At 36.2% G+C, this 15939-nt stretch overlaps 1 long non-coding RNA gene across 5 annotated transcripts in view; it reads left to right on the top strand.

Moving 5' to 3' along the window:
* The window catches only part of LOC110344792 (uncharacterized), a 630580-nt gene that overhangs the window by 110333 nt on the left and 504308 nt on the right, over positions 1-15939 (top strand). The window lies entirely within an intron of this gene.

Genomic DNA, 15939 nt, shown 5'->3' with positions numbered 1-15939 from the left:
AAGAACCCAGTTTCCAGGGTAGGGCAGGGAAGACAAACTGAGAATCAAGATAAAGCACTGTTTCATATTGTTCATAATGTATTGCAAGATTTCCTTCAGTATGTCATTCTTAAAAAGCAAGATGTATTCATCATTACATCAGATACACCAGAGTCTTAGTTACGGAATGAATCAGTAAATTAACAAATCAGATCAAAGACATTTTGAAGGAAATGGAGAAAAAAGCCTCAATAATGATTACACTGGATATTGTGTTAGATCACCGTAAATCAGAATTGTGTTGTGACCCATATATGTCTTACTGCTGATAGTCAAAAACAGCATGTGAAAGTGATCAATATGGATTTAGAGTAGGAGAGAAGCATTAACTGATATCCACATTAAAACAAATACTTTGTCAGAATTAGTTCAAAATCTACTTTGTGCATATATTTCTAGTCTAGCAATTAGTTGTTTTATTTGCAAATAAAGCACTTTCTACAAAGCACATTTCCATCTACATAACAAAGCTCAATAAAGTGTTTTATCCCCTGATGGCCACTATTTTTTAATCAGCAGATGTTCACTTATTTCTAACTAGGTATAAACATGGCATTGAATGATATCTTTGTGGTTCCTAGATGTGTGCCTTGCTTATCTGAGGTTTAACACCCGGTCTTTTCTCTTCTGAGATGTAAACAGCATGCAAAGTACTGAAGTGCAGAACATTTGGTTTAAGGTGGATACACTAGTTTGCATAATGGATTAAAACTTAAACAAGGAAAAGTGAAGCTCACAACCCCACCTGTAGAAACCTGCTCTTAGTTCTTGAGATGCCTATGTGAGCCCTGCCATTGCTACGATTCTTTTTCTGTGAAACTATGAATATGTTGTAGTGAATTGAAAAGAAAACTTTCTAAAATGCTTATAGGAAAATCAAATACAAAATTTAGGATAAAAACATCAAAGAATATGGGTGCCTGCTTTTATCTCTTGTTATAAGAAAACACTTCAAAGAAAATCAAACTACTCCCTTTTCGTTTCATTGCATAAGGTTTCCATGGATGACTCTGGCACACACACACCATTTCAGTCATGTTTGCACATAACACAGCACATGCAAGGGCCACTGCACAGAGCACCAACTTGTAATAGGTCCCTGGGGACAGCTTCTTTGGATATTCAGGTGTTTACTTCATCCAGCAATACTTATCCTAAGTCACCATATTCTTAGATAATTGATTCCTGACCAAAGCCTGTACTCTCCTTTCTTCTTGCTGAGTTCTACACTAATACAGTGTTTTCTACTTAGTCGTATATAGTGTAGTATTTATTATAATGCGTTGATGTGACAAGTTTAATGTGACAAGTTTAATAAAAAGGAAAAACTGAGATTTTTTTTCTTTTGCTACTATGCTGTCATCCTCAACAAAAATACTCTTTGATCAGGTATGTGATGGCTTTTCCCTCTTAACTACTGTGAACTGAACCGAGGTTCTATTTAGATGCCACATAATGTATTACAAACACTGCAGACCATTTGACTGTGGCTGGCTAGAATATCATGATTATGGAGAGACGGAATGTTGAAGATCAAGAACCAAAGTTACTGCGATCTTTCTTTAATCCCTCTTGATAGCCATTAACTGTCAACCTCTATAGCTAACCTAACATCCTTGGGACTACTAATTAAATTTCTTAGAATATGCCACTAATCTTGGCAGAACTCTAAGCTCTATCAAACCTGAAGCTCAGAATATAATAAAGTAACATCTGAATCCTATAGATTCCCCAGCCTTTCTATAGTTCACCTACCTGTTGTTCCTGTCAAGTGATTGATAAATGTACTGACTCACAGTGTACTTTTGTTTCATGACTATAAAAGAGCATGTAACCTCTTCCACAGTACAAAATATCAGTCAGAGTAACTTGTATTCACATTCTTGGGCCATGGACATTTAGGATAAACTACTTTTCTATCTCCTACGACTAAAGTTGTTATTTTTACACCAATAGCCCTACAAAGTAGTAGGTTATCACCTACTTTTTAGTTATCACGTACATTGTAGTTATCATCTATACTTTTAAACAACTAGTTATAAACTAGAGTTCCCACAACCTCATTCTTGTGTCTCATTTGTAGGATGGGTCCCAGAACTCAGGAAAACACTTGCCATTTCCTGGTTAATTGTAAAGGATATTACAAATTATGTAGATTGGGATCTCCAAATCCCAGGATTCATAACAGAAGTTTAGTGAAGGGGATGTGAGTGACGTTTCACCTGCATTTACAGCCTCTTCTCATGGCTTGGACCATCTGAGCCCTGCCTCCTATCAGATCAGCAGCAGCATTCGCCTCTCAGAGAAGCATGAACCCTGCTACAAACTGCATGGGAGGGATCTAGTTTGTGCACTCCTAGTGAGACTAGAACATAATAATAGAAATGAAGTGCATCATAGATCTAAACCACTTGAATTATCCCCAGACCGCCACCCTACCCCTTGTCCATGGAAAAATTGTCTTCCACGAAACTAGTCCCTGGTGCCAAAAAGTTTTAGGACTCACAATGTAGATGGACGGCCAGGTGCAGAGACGCATAGGGCAAGGTATCTGGGCTGAGTGTCTGGAACTTCCATCCCCTCTCCGGATGCCACCATTTAGCTAGCAACTCATGTTTCCAGCAAGCCCAAATTCCCAACAAACCTAGTTCAAGAGTTTTTATAGAGCTTAAATTTCCAGCCTGCTCACACCTTCTCAGAATTGGTAAGTGGTCCTAAAAGTTCTAATCCTCCAATCACTTGATCTTTCTGGTGTCTGACCCCATCCAGAGGATATCTAAGGCCCACCCCAAGTCATTAGGATAAATAAGGTGTTATGGAAGAGGATCCTTATGAATAACAGAAAACACTCCTATTCCATCATTCACAAAATTCTTGGGAATTTTTGGAGCTCTGTGGTGGTGACTTGGAGAAATGACACAATATGTTTTGTATTATACCATACCAACATCATCTTTTAGACTGATTTTCTAAAACTGGCAATGATGTTAGAGATATTACCATTAGACATGGGTTCCCAAAGTCAAATATATTTAGTTCTTTTTGTTTTGGGGGTGGGTTTTGGGTACTGAGAATTGAACTCAGGACCTTGTGCTTGTCAGGCAGGTGTGGTGTGCCACTGAGCCAAATCCTTGGCCCTACTTAGTTCTTATTTAGTAAACACCTGTAAAGTGCCAACCACTCTTCTAAATGTTTCATAATTATTAACTCATGCAACTTTCTTAGCAATGTGATTAGGCAAGTCTCATTATACTTCCATTTTACGGAGAAGAAAAATGAAGCATAGATTGCTTGAACACTTCTTCCGTAATAAATGGTTGAGTTGAGTGCAACAATCTAGCCAGATTAATGCCATAACCACTACACTAATTTTAAGAATACCTGGGAATACTTGCCTAGCTGCACCACCATCAATACTGTACTAATTGGCTGAGGTGCAGGAATTTCTAGGACTTCCTGGATTTGTTGGCTTATTTAATATGCACCCTCAATGTTGCAAACCTGAAAGAGCTATTTGATGTATTGCATTTCAGAAGAGAAACACTGGCTTAGGGAAGGCTTCCAATCCTAACTCCCTGGAGTCTAAATTTCATGAACACATTCATTTATTTTACCCATGTGAAAAGTAAGAGACTTGTATTGTTGCATGGGTTTTATGGATGCCAGGACCATCTTACATGCTCCCTCATCCTCTGATTTAATATGAAATTCCAGTATTTGTCTTCACATGGACTGGTTTCCTATGAAAATGCAAACTTTCTGGTTAGGAGTATAGTGATACATTGCTATTCTATCACTCGTGAGCTGATCAAAGTTGGAGAATTAGAAAACAAGCTTTGAGAGTAGGTTGTGCAGTAGGGATAGCAAATGAGTGTAGAAGTAGCTAGGAACAGAGCGGGACAAAATAAGCTGGTCCGTGCTGCCTTAAAATACGGAGCCAAAGCTTAGGATGGTGGTGGAAATGGCTTTGTCTTCTTGGGCTTGCTTAAGGCTCCATGTGTTGCTGATAATACAGGCATGAGGTTTTAAACTCTTATCAGTCAGCTTCAGGTATAAACTCTTTTTAGAATCAGCATATCTGGGTGACATTTTCTTCTTTGTCAGTAACTCTTACAGATTTTGCAGCTCGTGAATTTCATTATATAAACTCTTTAGGCAAATGGGATGTAAAATAGTCCCCACCGGAGATGCATTTCAGTATTGATCATGCTGGGGCTATGTATAGTAAGTTAAAAATCTTCCCATCAGATCAAATGCTGTTGAATCAACCACAAGAGGGGACTGAGCACAATGATTCTGACTACAGTTCTTCACATTTAGCACCTCTATGAAATAGCAAGTGAAAGAAACAAATTCTAACTACTCAAGCATTTCTCGTTGAGCTGGTTCAAAGCCAGAGTTGATTGTGAAGTTTGACAGCTATAGTTTTTCTCACCTAAAGTAATTAGCAGTAACAGTACCTAAAAGCTCAAACTCTTGAAAAAAAATGAGCCGTCGTGCTGCTCTTGTATAGCTACCTTCAGCCAGTTATCAACCAGTTGCATTTCAGCCTCGGTTAAATTTTTATTGCACTGCTGTAGAAGAAAGAATCTAATTGTTCCAGTCACTGTAATTTGAAATAATTGGCTCCGGCATTACATCATAGTTCTTGAAATACCAGTAAGGAAGAAGGATATTTGTAGCATTACAGTAAATAAAGTATTCCACTATCAAATTGAATGTGTTCTCCCCCGTTCCCTAGGAATATTAATGTCTGGTTATGGCTATGAAAGGAAATGCTACCTGTGCTCCAGCATATTTCCACATCTTTTTCATTGTAGTGAATAAAAGGAAGAAATTAAATAGCATTTAGTCATTGCAGAGGTCAAAAAGAATATTATAATTCCAGAAAACTTCACTTTGCAGCTAAAACCCTTTATTGTTTTGACTTGGCAGCTTTACCAGGAAGGACAATTTTCGAAACTGAATTATAGCACTGAACATGTATTAAACACAACAGGCTTGCTATTGTCAAATTATTTATGCAACTTATGAATTTTAGCAGTCTGATCATAAAAATCAAATATCCAAGATTTTTATAAAAAGGATTTTGCAATACTGAAACTATTCATTGGCTTCTTACAACTCAAATCTAAATTTTGTTTGAGTTAGAGAAAGCACAGTAATAATGGACAAGCAGAAAAACACATAATACCTTGAACAATTTTATAAACCTCTATTAAATCCAATGACAAAAATAGAGCATTATGGTATAGTGAGGAAATGTTTTTCAATAGCAGATCTAGAGTTCAAACCAGTATATCCTAACTACAAGAATGTAATCAAATTCTTAATATTTCTGTACCTTTTCTGTGAAATGGGGATAAAAATATACGTATCTCATATTTTGTTGTCTAGATCACAGTAGGAAAAACCCATAAAGAGTTCAGGATAGTATCCCATATTGATTAAGAGCATAATAAATATCATCTATGATTGTTACTGTTATCATCTTCATAATTATTGTCATGAATTTTATGATTTGAGGAATTTAATTTTTCTGGATGAAGCTAATAAATTGAGCACTGCAGAGCCAGGGATTTAGCTCAGTGGTTTCACCGCCTGCTGTGCAAGTGCAAGGACCCGAGTTCGATCCCCGATACCAAAAACCAAACAAACAAATTGAGCACTGTTGTGGAGAATGGAATAAAAGTGAAATTTTTCTTTCAAAGTCATAGCTAGGTACGTGTTTTCAGTTTGATGAAATATTACCTAATTTACTCTGATTTCTACAAGGGTATAACCTCATAGCCAATTATGTCAAATTATGATGACCGGAACAATTAGACTTTATTCTACTAGCAATATGCCAGAAACCAAAGTTTCTATTTATTCCTAGGCACACTGCTATATAATAATTGTTTGCCTGCCTTCATATTAGTAGTGGCTATTTGATTAATTTCTGGCAAGTGAAATAGGGTTGAAAGTAACATATGCAGCTTAGTCTTGACTCTAAGAAATCTTTTTTGTGTACTATCCTCTGTATCTTTTTCCATCTGCTAGTTGGAAATTAGCATCCATTCACATACTAAAGATGGCTCTGAGGTCATGGGTGCTACATGAGCAGAACTTCCCCGCACTGATAAACAACAAACACATCACCAGTTGGAATTTATGCTTGAGATAAATTCACATTGCTTTTTACCACTAACTTCTATGAGCTTATATATGAGAGCAGCTGGTATTGGCTTAAGTGATACAAGCATACTTATTTACCTTTCCCCTCTTCTGAAAACCACAATAAAATTCACAACACAGGGTGAAGGGTTTAGCTCGGAGGTAGAGCACTTGCCTATCATGTTTGAGGCCATGGATTTGGTTTGTAGCAGCATACAAAAACAACCATAATACAGGGTTTTTAAAAACTGTGTCATTGAAAAGTAGAAATTTGGAGGTGGTTGATTTAGTAGATGAAAAATAGTACAAAATCAAGGGGAAAATTTTTTCACTTCAGAATCCCTCATTTGCTCAAAATTGTCAAAACGTGAAATGTAAAATATATGCATTTTCAAACATGCAAGATCTTAGTATAACATTCCCCAGTCTGTTGAAGCACATGATTTATAAAGATGAGGACATAATCAAGGAGGAACACGGGCATCCACTATGGAAAGAGGCAATGATGTTAAAGAGAAATATCAGAAAGATGGGTCTGGGATTTAGCTCAGTGGTGCCGCTGCCTGCCTCACAAGCACAAGGTCCTGAGTTTGATCCCTGGTACAAAAGAAAAGAAAAGAAAAGAAAAGAGAGGAGAGGAGAGGAGCACATTAGTCCTAGGAATCAACCAGAACACAGGAAAACAAGGGAGAAATTAAGTTACTGGTCACTGTAGTATTTGTGTATAAAATGTAACAAACACATAAAAAATTTGGTATGCATATAAAAAAGCAGTTTTTTCAGGGGAGACAAAAATTATAAAAAGGAAATGAGTTTACATTATTCAATGCTGTAATTATTATTTGCAAGATGAATACAATATAAAATTTAAAATATTAATAAAAAATATGGTTGACTATATTGAATGCTTAAAAGAAGATGTGTGTGTGTGTGTGTGTTGAAAGAGTATTAAAAGGGCACATCCTTATTTTCTGAAGTAGGAAATTATTTGAAAATAACCAAAATTTAAAAAATCATGCTTCAAACTATTCTATGAGCCTGTTATATAAAAGTGAAAAGTTAAATAATACTTCACCATATAAAAATATAAATTAAAGCATGGTCAGTGATTACCTTTTGGATGCAACAATCATGGACAAGATGAAGTGGAGGGAAAATGCTAATAGAACTAGCGCATTTTTAACGTTATGTATATGTGCATGTGACTGGAGAATACAGTGTGTTTTACAGCTGTCGTGGTCCTTGTACTTTGCCCCATTGAACATTGTAAAATAAAGAATAAGTTTAAGCTTACACAATTTAATCCATACCACTCATTAGTCTTCTCAATATCCAAACCACTTACAGTATTAATGTTATTGCACAATCCACCCCGCATCTCTACTGTTTCTACTTCTACAGTGCATCTGGAGCACCATTCATATTTTATGTCTCTTCAGTTATCAGCTTCATCTATGTCAACGACAGCATCTCCAACATGACCTGCATCCACTGGCCAGTCTTCTTGCCTGGCTCATGTTCCTTCAAATCTGTTCTCCACATTTAAGCCCAGAGTGGTGGTCTTAATATAAAACCACTACTCAAGTTTGTCACATATTGAAATAGTTTATTGGTTTGCTTCTTCAGCTTCATCTAGAACAACCCAGCATACTCTCCTTCCAGTTTGCTCCAGCCACACAAATTTCATTTAAATCCTTCACAATCTTTTGTTTCTTGGGTGAGCCTCTTTTTCAGGGATCAACTGAAATGCTCCCCACCGTATCAGCCTTCATCACCTACCAGAGCTCTAATCACAAGCTTTTCATCATTGTGTGGTCTAATTTGCTCTTCCAATGCAAGTTCTGTGTCTTCCATGTTCATGTTAATAGAGGCAGACAGTGAGTAGTTGATGAATAAATGAATGGATGAACAGGCGTCAGCATGCGGAAGAGAACCTTGTTAGGAAAATTAAATTACTGGTAATAAGTTGAAACATGAAATAATTCATACAGAAAAAATTACATTTACATCAGTTCTACACATAGCAATATTTAAACCAGAGGAAAGCACTTTATAAACTAATATTTATTTGCTATCATTAACCAAATATTGATCCCACATGCCTACACATACTCTAAACTTGAACTTGAATTTGTTCCCCTTACTGGATTTGAGAGTACACTGGAGTATTAGTAATTTGTAAAAACTCCATAGACTATCGCAATGGTTATCCATTATTCAATTAGTATTATTCAATTCAATTAATATTATTCAATATTATACCAGTGGGCTGGGGATTTAGCTCAGTGGTTCTGCCGCCTGCTTCACAAGCACAAAGACCTGAATTTGATCCCTGGTACCAAAAAATACCAAAACAAACAAAAATCAAAAAGAAAGATCCCCTTTCAGGGGAATGGGGAAAAAATAAGAACCAAGATACATCATGTGAAGGTACAAGATTCCAATGATAAATGTAACTGTACTGTATACCTAAAACGTACCAATAAAGTTATTGAAAAAAATTATTCAACTAAACTTTTAATTAATACAAGTAATAGTAAGAATTTTTATTGAGGATTTGACATGTATAGAGAACTCTTCCCAATACTTTTCATATATATATTCTGTACTAAAATACTCAGAGGGATATTATAATATATATAGTTATGTTACTCAGCTTTCCTATCACTGAGACACAGTACCTGACAGGCACAAATTAAAGAAGGAGCCGTTTGATTTGTGTAATGGTTTTAGGCAATTTAGTACAGGGTCAGTTGGCTCTACAGTAGAAACAACGTGGTGGAAGAGCATGGTGGAATGAAGATGCTTAGGTTATGGCAGCCAAGAAGCAGAGCAGGGGAACAGCACCACAGAAGAAAGTGTGATGGACCAGAAAGACCTAGCCTCTAGGCCATGAATCCATGACCAACCCAGATATACCCAGAAGTGTACTCCGCCAATCAATCCCCTAGTTGGCTCCCAAAACCAAGCAAGTTGACACTCCACCATAACCACCACCACAGTAATATAATATAAAATACTGTGTACTATTGTTTTAATTTATAGATGAGACTCAGAGCATTTAAAAAAATTCCTAAAGATCACTTAGGTTAACACTGATGGCAGCACAATGTAAACCAAGCTGTTTGATTATGGAGTTGAACAGTGTTTCATAACCGATCTGTCCTGGTCTGTTCTGCTCTTTGACAAAGTTCTCAGACCTGTTTTTTGTTTGTTCATAGTCTCATCAGGGCCCAGATCCACTAGATCTTGGTAAATGTTGTGAATGATCATCATGAATTATGTTAAGAAGCCGGGGATTTAGTTCAGTGGTTTCACCGCCTACTGTGCAAGCACAAGGACCTGAGTTCAATCCCCGGTACCAAAAAAAAAGATAAACCCCATGAATTATGTTAAGCAATGACTATTCTTTTAATAGCATTTGCATTTCTAACAATGGAATGAATAGTTACAATGTTCTAATAGTAGAGCTCGATACTTAATATGTGGATTGATAAAGCTATGTCATGTATAAAGAAGACCTTCAGGAATTTTAGATTTATAATGGGGATTCATCGCTAGTATCAGGAATTCCTAAATCTAGCTGATTGGAATTCCCTTGGGGTACTATAAAAAAAGAGAGAGAGAGAGACCTGAGAAATCAAAATCTCTGAGAGCATGTCTTGGTAACTATACTTGCAATTTTTTCTTATAAACTATAGGTTTCAGATTCATCCCTGGGTATTCTGATGATCAGCCAGATTGGGAATCATGCTGCCTATGTGTAGAGTCAGAACAATCTTTCATATTACTTTTTTATTTTTCTCATTAATAGCAAGAATAGTATTCACAGTATTAGAACAAGGGTTTCTAATTAGAAATCATCAATACACATGGCAGAAAGGACCTAATATGAAATGTGGAATTAACTAAAGTGGGAAGGACTATTCATGCTTTGAAAGAAACAAACATCATTAAGAATTTTGCTGAGAGGAGTGGATTTCTTACAAGAATTTTTCCACACTTTTAAAATCATCTTAGAAATTAGGTTTTGAAAGTATTATATGAAGAGATAGTACAGTAAAAATTACTCCTCTATTTTTGTCTCATTACATATTGGCTGCCAACTTAAAGAGCTATAACTTGGAAGTTTAGAATATCATTCTGCCTTGTTTTGTACTTTTGGGGTCTGATTTTTGTTTATCCAAGTAGCATTTTGTCTGTAAATATGAAAATGAGTGACTGGCCACTCAGTGCTGCAAAATTCTTGAAACACTTTAAAGCATTTTCAGGCTGGCATAGGAACACTCACTGTGCAAAGTTAATCTCTTAAAAATGTTTTATTATTGACAGACTTGCTTGCTGTAATTAGGCAAGTAAGAGTCACTCATGAAGCTGTAACAATTGGGTATTATGCTTTCATTTCAAATAATTTCAAATATTAAATGTTCATACGGTAGGATTTTAAAAAGGTCTCTACATCTTAAAGTCCATTTAGGCTATAGTGGAATTGCCTAAACCCAGCATGTGCCAAAATGTTTTTGCATCCTTAGGTAATAAAATTGTGAACTCCTGTGGCTACAAGGGAATTTGAGACATTATCCTGTCCCAAACTCCCCAGTCTGACTTTTGGTAAGAGGCTATTTACCCCATCCCGGACATTTAGGCATTATTACCTGCCCACTGTGGTGTTTAATAACCACTCCATCAGAAAATGCTTTTACATATCTGAAATTTAGTGTTTCATTTTTTTTCCCCCTCCTGGAATTTTAGTGGAAAAATTCTGCTTTACATTCAAGGGTTCAGACTGCATGGCAAGTCCTCAGATGGGTTCTCCCCTTTGGAAAGTGGTAGTAGCTATGTGTTCAGATCCTCAGCAAGATATACCCACAGCCATCACTCCCAGCTAAGAGTTTATGCTCTGCACAAATGTAGGAAGAGGTACAGTGGCCATGGTTTCTTCTAGCATGTTCATGTCTACACTCAAGGCAATCTTTTCTAATTCTCCATAAAAAGGAGGAGCCCCTTAAGGGGATTTTTTTGTTTTTCAACTTGCTCAAAGTGTCCTAATATCTCCCATGGAAACAGTGGTTAGAATAGTAAGCATAGATCCTCATAGGGCCTATGCTCATTTTGTATGCTTTTCTTTGTTCCACAAGAGAAATTCTAATTTAACAGACGTTCCACCCAAGACTCTTTTTAAATCTTTCTTTCTTTTTCCTTTTCTTTCTTTCTTTCTTTTTTGTAAAGAAACACTTCAGGTTACTCTGATACAGGCAGTCCAAAATCTTACTTCAGAAAAATGCTATATGCATCGGCTTACTTGTTAGACTGGTACATTGTTGTCTCATTAGGCTGCTTAACTTTGAGATCTTGGGGTATTTTAGGTATTTATTTAAATCTTGTTGGGTTTATTATCATTACAAGCCAATGAAGAACTAGAAGTCACTGGAGAAGTTGGCCAGTGTTACAACACTCATGCATTTTTTGCCACTGTATAGCTATATTTCATACTTTGTATATCTTTAAGTCTTCTATTAGATATTTCCTGTTTGCTTTCTTTTTCTCAAAACATATGTATCTAGCACCTACATGACACCATGGATAGTGCCAGAGAGATACAACTAAGGACCAGTTATGTGAAGTCTGTAAGATACACACATATTTAGCTCCAAGTTAAGAAATAAAATAATACACTTCATTTAAATTGCTGTGCTTCAGATTTTACAGAAAATACTACCATTAATGTTATTGCAACATAAGACATGGTTTTATACTATAGAAGCAAGAGCAGAATTCACAAATACTAATAATTGGATACAAAATCATATTGACTACATCATATGTTTTATCATTATTTTTTCAGTTGTTATAATAGTACCCCTACTTTAAGTCCATTGACCATTGCTTTTCCTGTATGCTACATATAATTATGAATTTGTAGGTTTCTAATTCAGAATTTTATCAGATATAAATATAGAACACAGATCTAATGAAAATGCCTTACAGAATATTTACCCTCAGGAACGTCTAACTTGCAATTTAGATGTTTGTTCAAATATTGATTTTGTATTGCAACTCTAGAAATAAATTCTGATTCAGAGCTGACAGCATAATGCCCTAAATATATTAGATTGTTTTAGCTCTGACAGTTTGTTTTTTTATTTATTGCAATGTATAACAATATTGCTTAGGGTGCGATCTCCTTAGACTACCAGTATTTAAATGGAGGAAAGGAAAGCAGGCTGATACTTGGCCCTCAGGCAACAAAGAGGAAATCTCATCAGTAGAATATTTTGTGACCGTAAAAGGACACTTGCATCTCTTACATACATAATTGCCGCTGCATTTCCCATGAGATCGTATGAATAAATTAAAAATCCTTGCAGAGCTATATGTAGTAAATTAGAACCCTTTCTCACCTGATCACAGTGTTATACAAATAGAAAGCAAAATTGGTGTGGGTAGGAAGGGTATGTTTGGAAATTTTCAGAAGCACTCTTCACACTGTCTGACTCTTAGTTTTTCATTTTTAAAATGGGACTAGCACTAGGGATTTTCTTACAGATTTTTGAGAGGATCAGTGATATATGTCTCTCAGAAGAGTACATGCCTTGCACATGATATGTCCAATTGATATTTATCATGATATACTGCGTGGCACACACACTGAGGTTATGGGAAAATAGGGGTAAGCAAAGGGACCTTGAAGTGAAAGTAACTCTAAATTTCAGAAAGCACCCATAAAAGGTAACTTCTATTGTCTTACCTTTTTCAGTTGGCAACTTGCAAACATGCACCTTTATTCTAGGTCACTCCAGATCATGCAGCTGAATTTTAATGATGAGCACAATAGCATATATTACCTACAAAAACAGTTAAATTAGGATGCCATTTGTTCTACTCATTCCTCTGTCATTCTATAGTATAGAATTAACTTCATTAAATGTATGATCTGATAGAATAAATACCAACTAGAGTATCATAATTACTTCTGTTAACAAAAAATAAAATCAACCTAGTATAGAACAAGAAAATTGCATTTATTTGGAGCTAATCATGATTGTAATCTCTGAAAAAAGAGTCAAGCAGTCTCGTAACTTTGCTCTGAGGTTTTACAAAGTGGTGGCTGTATTTCTAGTTCGAACCCATAAGGGAAATGGAAATTGCATCATTTCTTAGTCAAGAGCTATAATTGGGCTGCAGAAGTTAAACTATTTTGTAAGAACAGGAGTAGGTGCAGTCAGAGCCTCTGGATAGTTAGGAGCAATCAACTATACATATAGTCAGAAGTTATAGAGAGGTTAACAGTGCTTCCAAGGTCAGCTCCCACTTGGAAGTAGAAAGCTGAAAATATTTCTGAGATCTGATAACCAATGGCCTCTGTACTCCATTTTAAGTGCCCCAAACCAATGCAACTTCATTTTTATTTTTTTCTCCTTGACACCTCCAACACTATTTGGCTCAGATCGAATTTGTATAGTAATGGAGTACAAACTCTTAGCTTCCCTAGGTTTTAATTTCCTCAGTTGTTTCTGTGAGAAATGCACTTTATTTTCTTTTAAGAATTCTGTAACAATCGGATGAGACAGTGCATAATTACCACTTAGCAGAGCCATGAAAGAGCATGAGAGAATCGGGGAGAGGATATGTGTGGGACAGTGGTAGAACATTTGCTTAGCATGTAAGAGCTCCTGGGTTAGATCTCCAGCACCACAAGGAAAAAATATTTTTAAAAGAAAAACAAAAAAGAGAAGGGTAAAGGGAGATCAATGGAATTGTGATTGAATGGGCTGAGCTGTTGGATGTGGATCATCAGGTAAGAGATTTCTTGAGGTAATGACATAAGAGGAGAGCATGGGAAGAAGCAAGAGAATAAATGATGGAAGAGTGTTCCATGCTAAAGGCACAGGAAGGGAAATGGCCCTGTGGCCAGACAGATGGTGGTGCCTAATCACTGAGCCTTGAACATGACAGAAAGAACTTTGGAGGTTTTTTTTTTTTTCCTCTAAGAAACATGAAAAATCATCTGCAGTGATTTAAGCAGAGCAGTGAATGAGTGTTCAACAGTATCTGAAGAAACAAGCTGGGAAGACGACTACGCAATCCAAATTGATGTTTTCCTTCACCATTTGCTTATAATTTTTTAACAATGAGAGTGATGCTATAGGTCTTTGCTTAAAAAATGAGCATATAAATATACACTGAAAAGTTGGGTCTAGGCACATTGTTTTATATTTTCTATACTTTCTTGACCCATTCTTATAATGCTTTTAAAAATTTTAATAGGGCTTTTAAAGGAAAATATTTGAGTGAGGCCATACATTAGAACTTGTATAATCATTTAGCATTGCAAACATGTACTAATAAAAAAATTTTTTTTGAAGAATTTAATCCTTTAGGCCCTTTGGAAAGCTGAGGGAAATTAAACTCATCGTTTTAAAGAAGAGAGTCAACCTGGCATTGCAATATAAACAGAGACCAATTTAGGCAAGAGACATAAGGAGAAATCTGGAAATCTCTTTCAAGATGTGATCATTTATCCATGTATGAATATCATTGCATGTAAAAAGCTTCCCTGGAATGAAGACTTAACACAGTTTGCCCAAGGTTAAAAACTATGGAATCAAATTAGATACATTTCCTAATACAGATATAAAGAAGTTGTAAACACAAATGTTATCTGCAAAGGCTTTAGTTCTTTCAACTATTAATTATCAGACAATATGATGTGTTTACCTTGCTTTAGGATTGCAGAATTTTTGCTAATATTATTGCTATTCTTAAAAGGAGATTAAGCCTAGCAAGATGTTATGTCGTTCTGAAAATGGTACTGTCTCTTTAAAAGGATTGACATTGTGAATTGTGAAGCTCTGCTTTGTTTTCAAAAACAAATGAACATATTTTCCTTTTAAATAGTGGTCTTCGCTGTCTGGCCTTTGAATAAATGCTGGGAAAGTGTCTGATGTGCATGTATTTATCTTACAGCTTGATAAATGGAATTAATGCCAAAGTGTTAAGCCATTACTGTGTAGGGGAATAGAGGTCTAACAAATACATTTGCTATTTCACTTTCTCTTTGTGTTCTGTCCCTTGAAGCCTGGGTTAATGATATCCTCAGAAACTGTATGGTCTTTTGAATGGTAATGGTGGTAAAATATGGTTGGTCAAAGCATCCAAAGAGTAGCTGTATTTGGTAATGAACTGACAACTTTGAAGAGGTAAGAAAAGGAGTCAGGGATGGGTAGAAGGCCAAGACCTAAAAGAAAGAACAAATGAATAAGTCTACTCTGACTTCTGGAAGCAGATGATGTAGCCCTGTAGTTTCTTCTTCAGGCTATGAACCAGTCAGTAAGGCAAGGTTGATCTAATCCAGGGGAGTTCTCTTCATGAATGCAAAGCATCAGAACTTCATGTTCGTGTCATGTCGTGTGACATCTGAGAAATCCCTCCTCCGGGCTATACCTAGGGCTACTGTAGACAGATGAGATATGCCACGTTCTCACTTAAGAAAATTCAGACTTCATGTTCCTGGAAAAAGAAAAGCTGACAAATCTTAGTTCTTTCCTATCCCTGTCTCCTACCAACCTCCCCATCTCCTTTCCATCCCTTTAACTCATCTTTCCTCCTCTTCCATTTCAAAGTAGGAAAACCCCCTGCCACTCTCAAGGATTACAAAGTCTAAAGGCAAACTGAAGTCAAAGTTAATTCTCCTTTTGTCCACAGCTCGAGTCCACCACATTTAAACAATTGTCAAGGAAAACC

Source organism: Heterocephalus glaber, unplaced genomic scaffold (genome assembly GCF_053883595.1).
Source record: "Heterocephalus glaber isolate CG9 unplaced genomic scaffold, H.glaber_assembly_v1.0 deba00001606, whole genome shotgun sequence".
In the NCBI taxonomy this organism is placed as follows: Eukaryota; Metazoa; Chordata; class Mammalia; order Rodentia; family Bathyergidae; genus Heterocephalus; species Heterocephalus glaber.
This window is presented reverse-complemented; position numbering and strand designations above follow the sequence as displayed.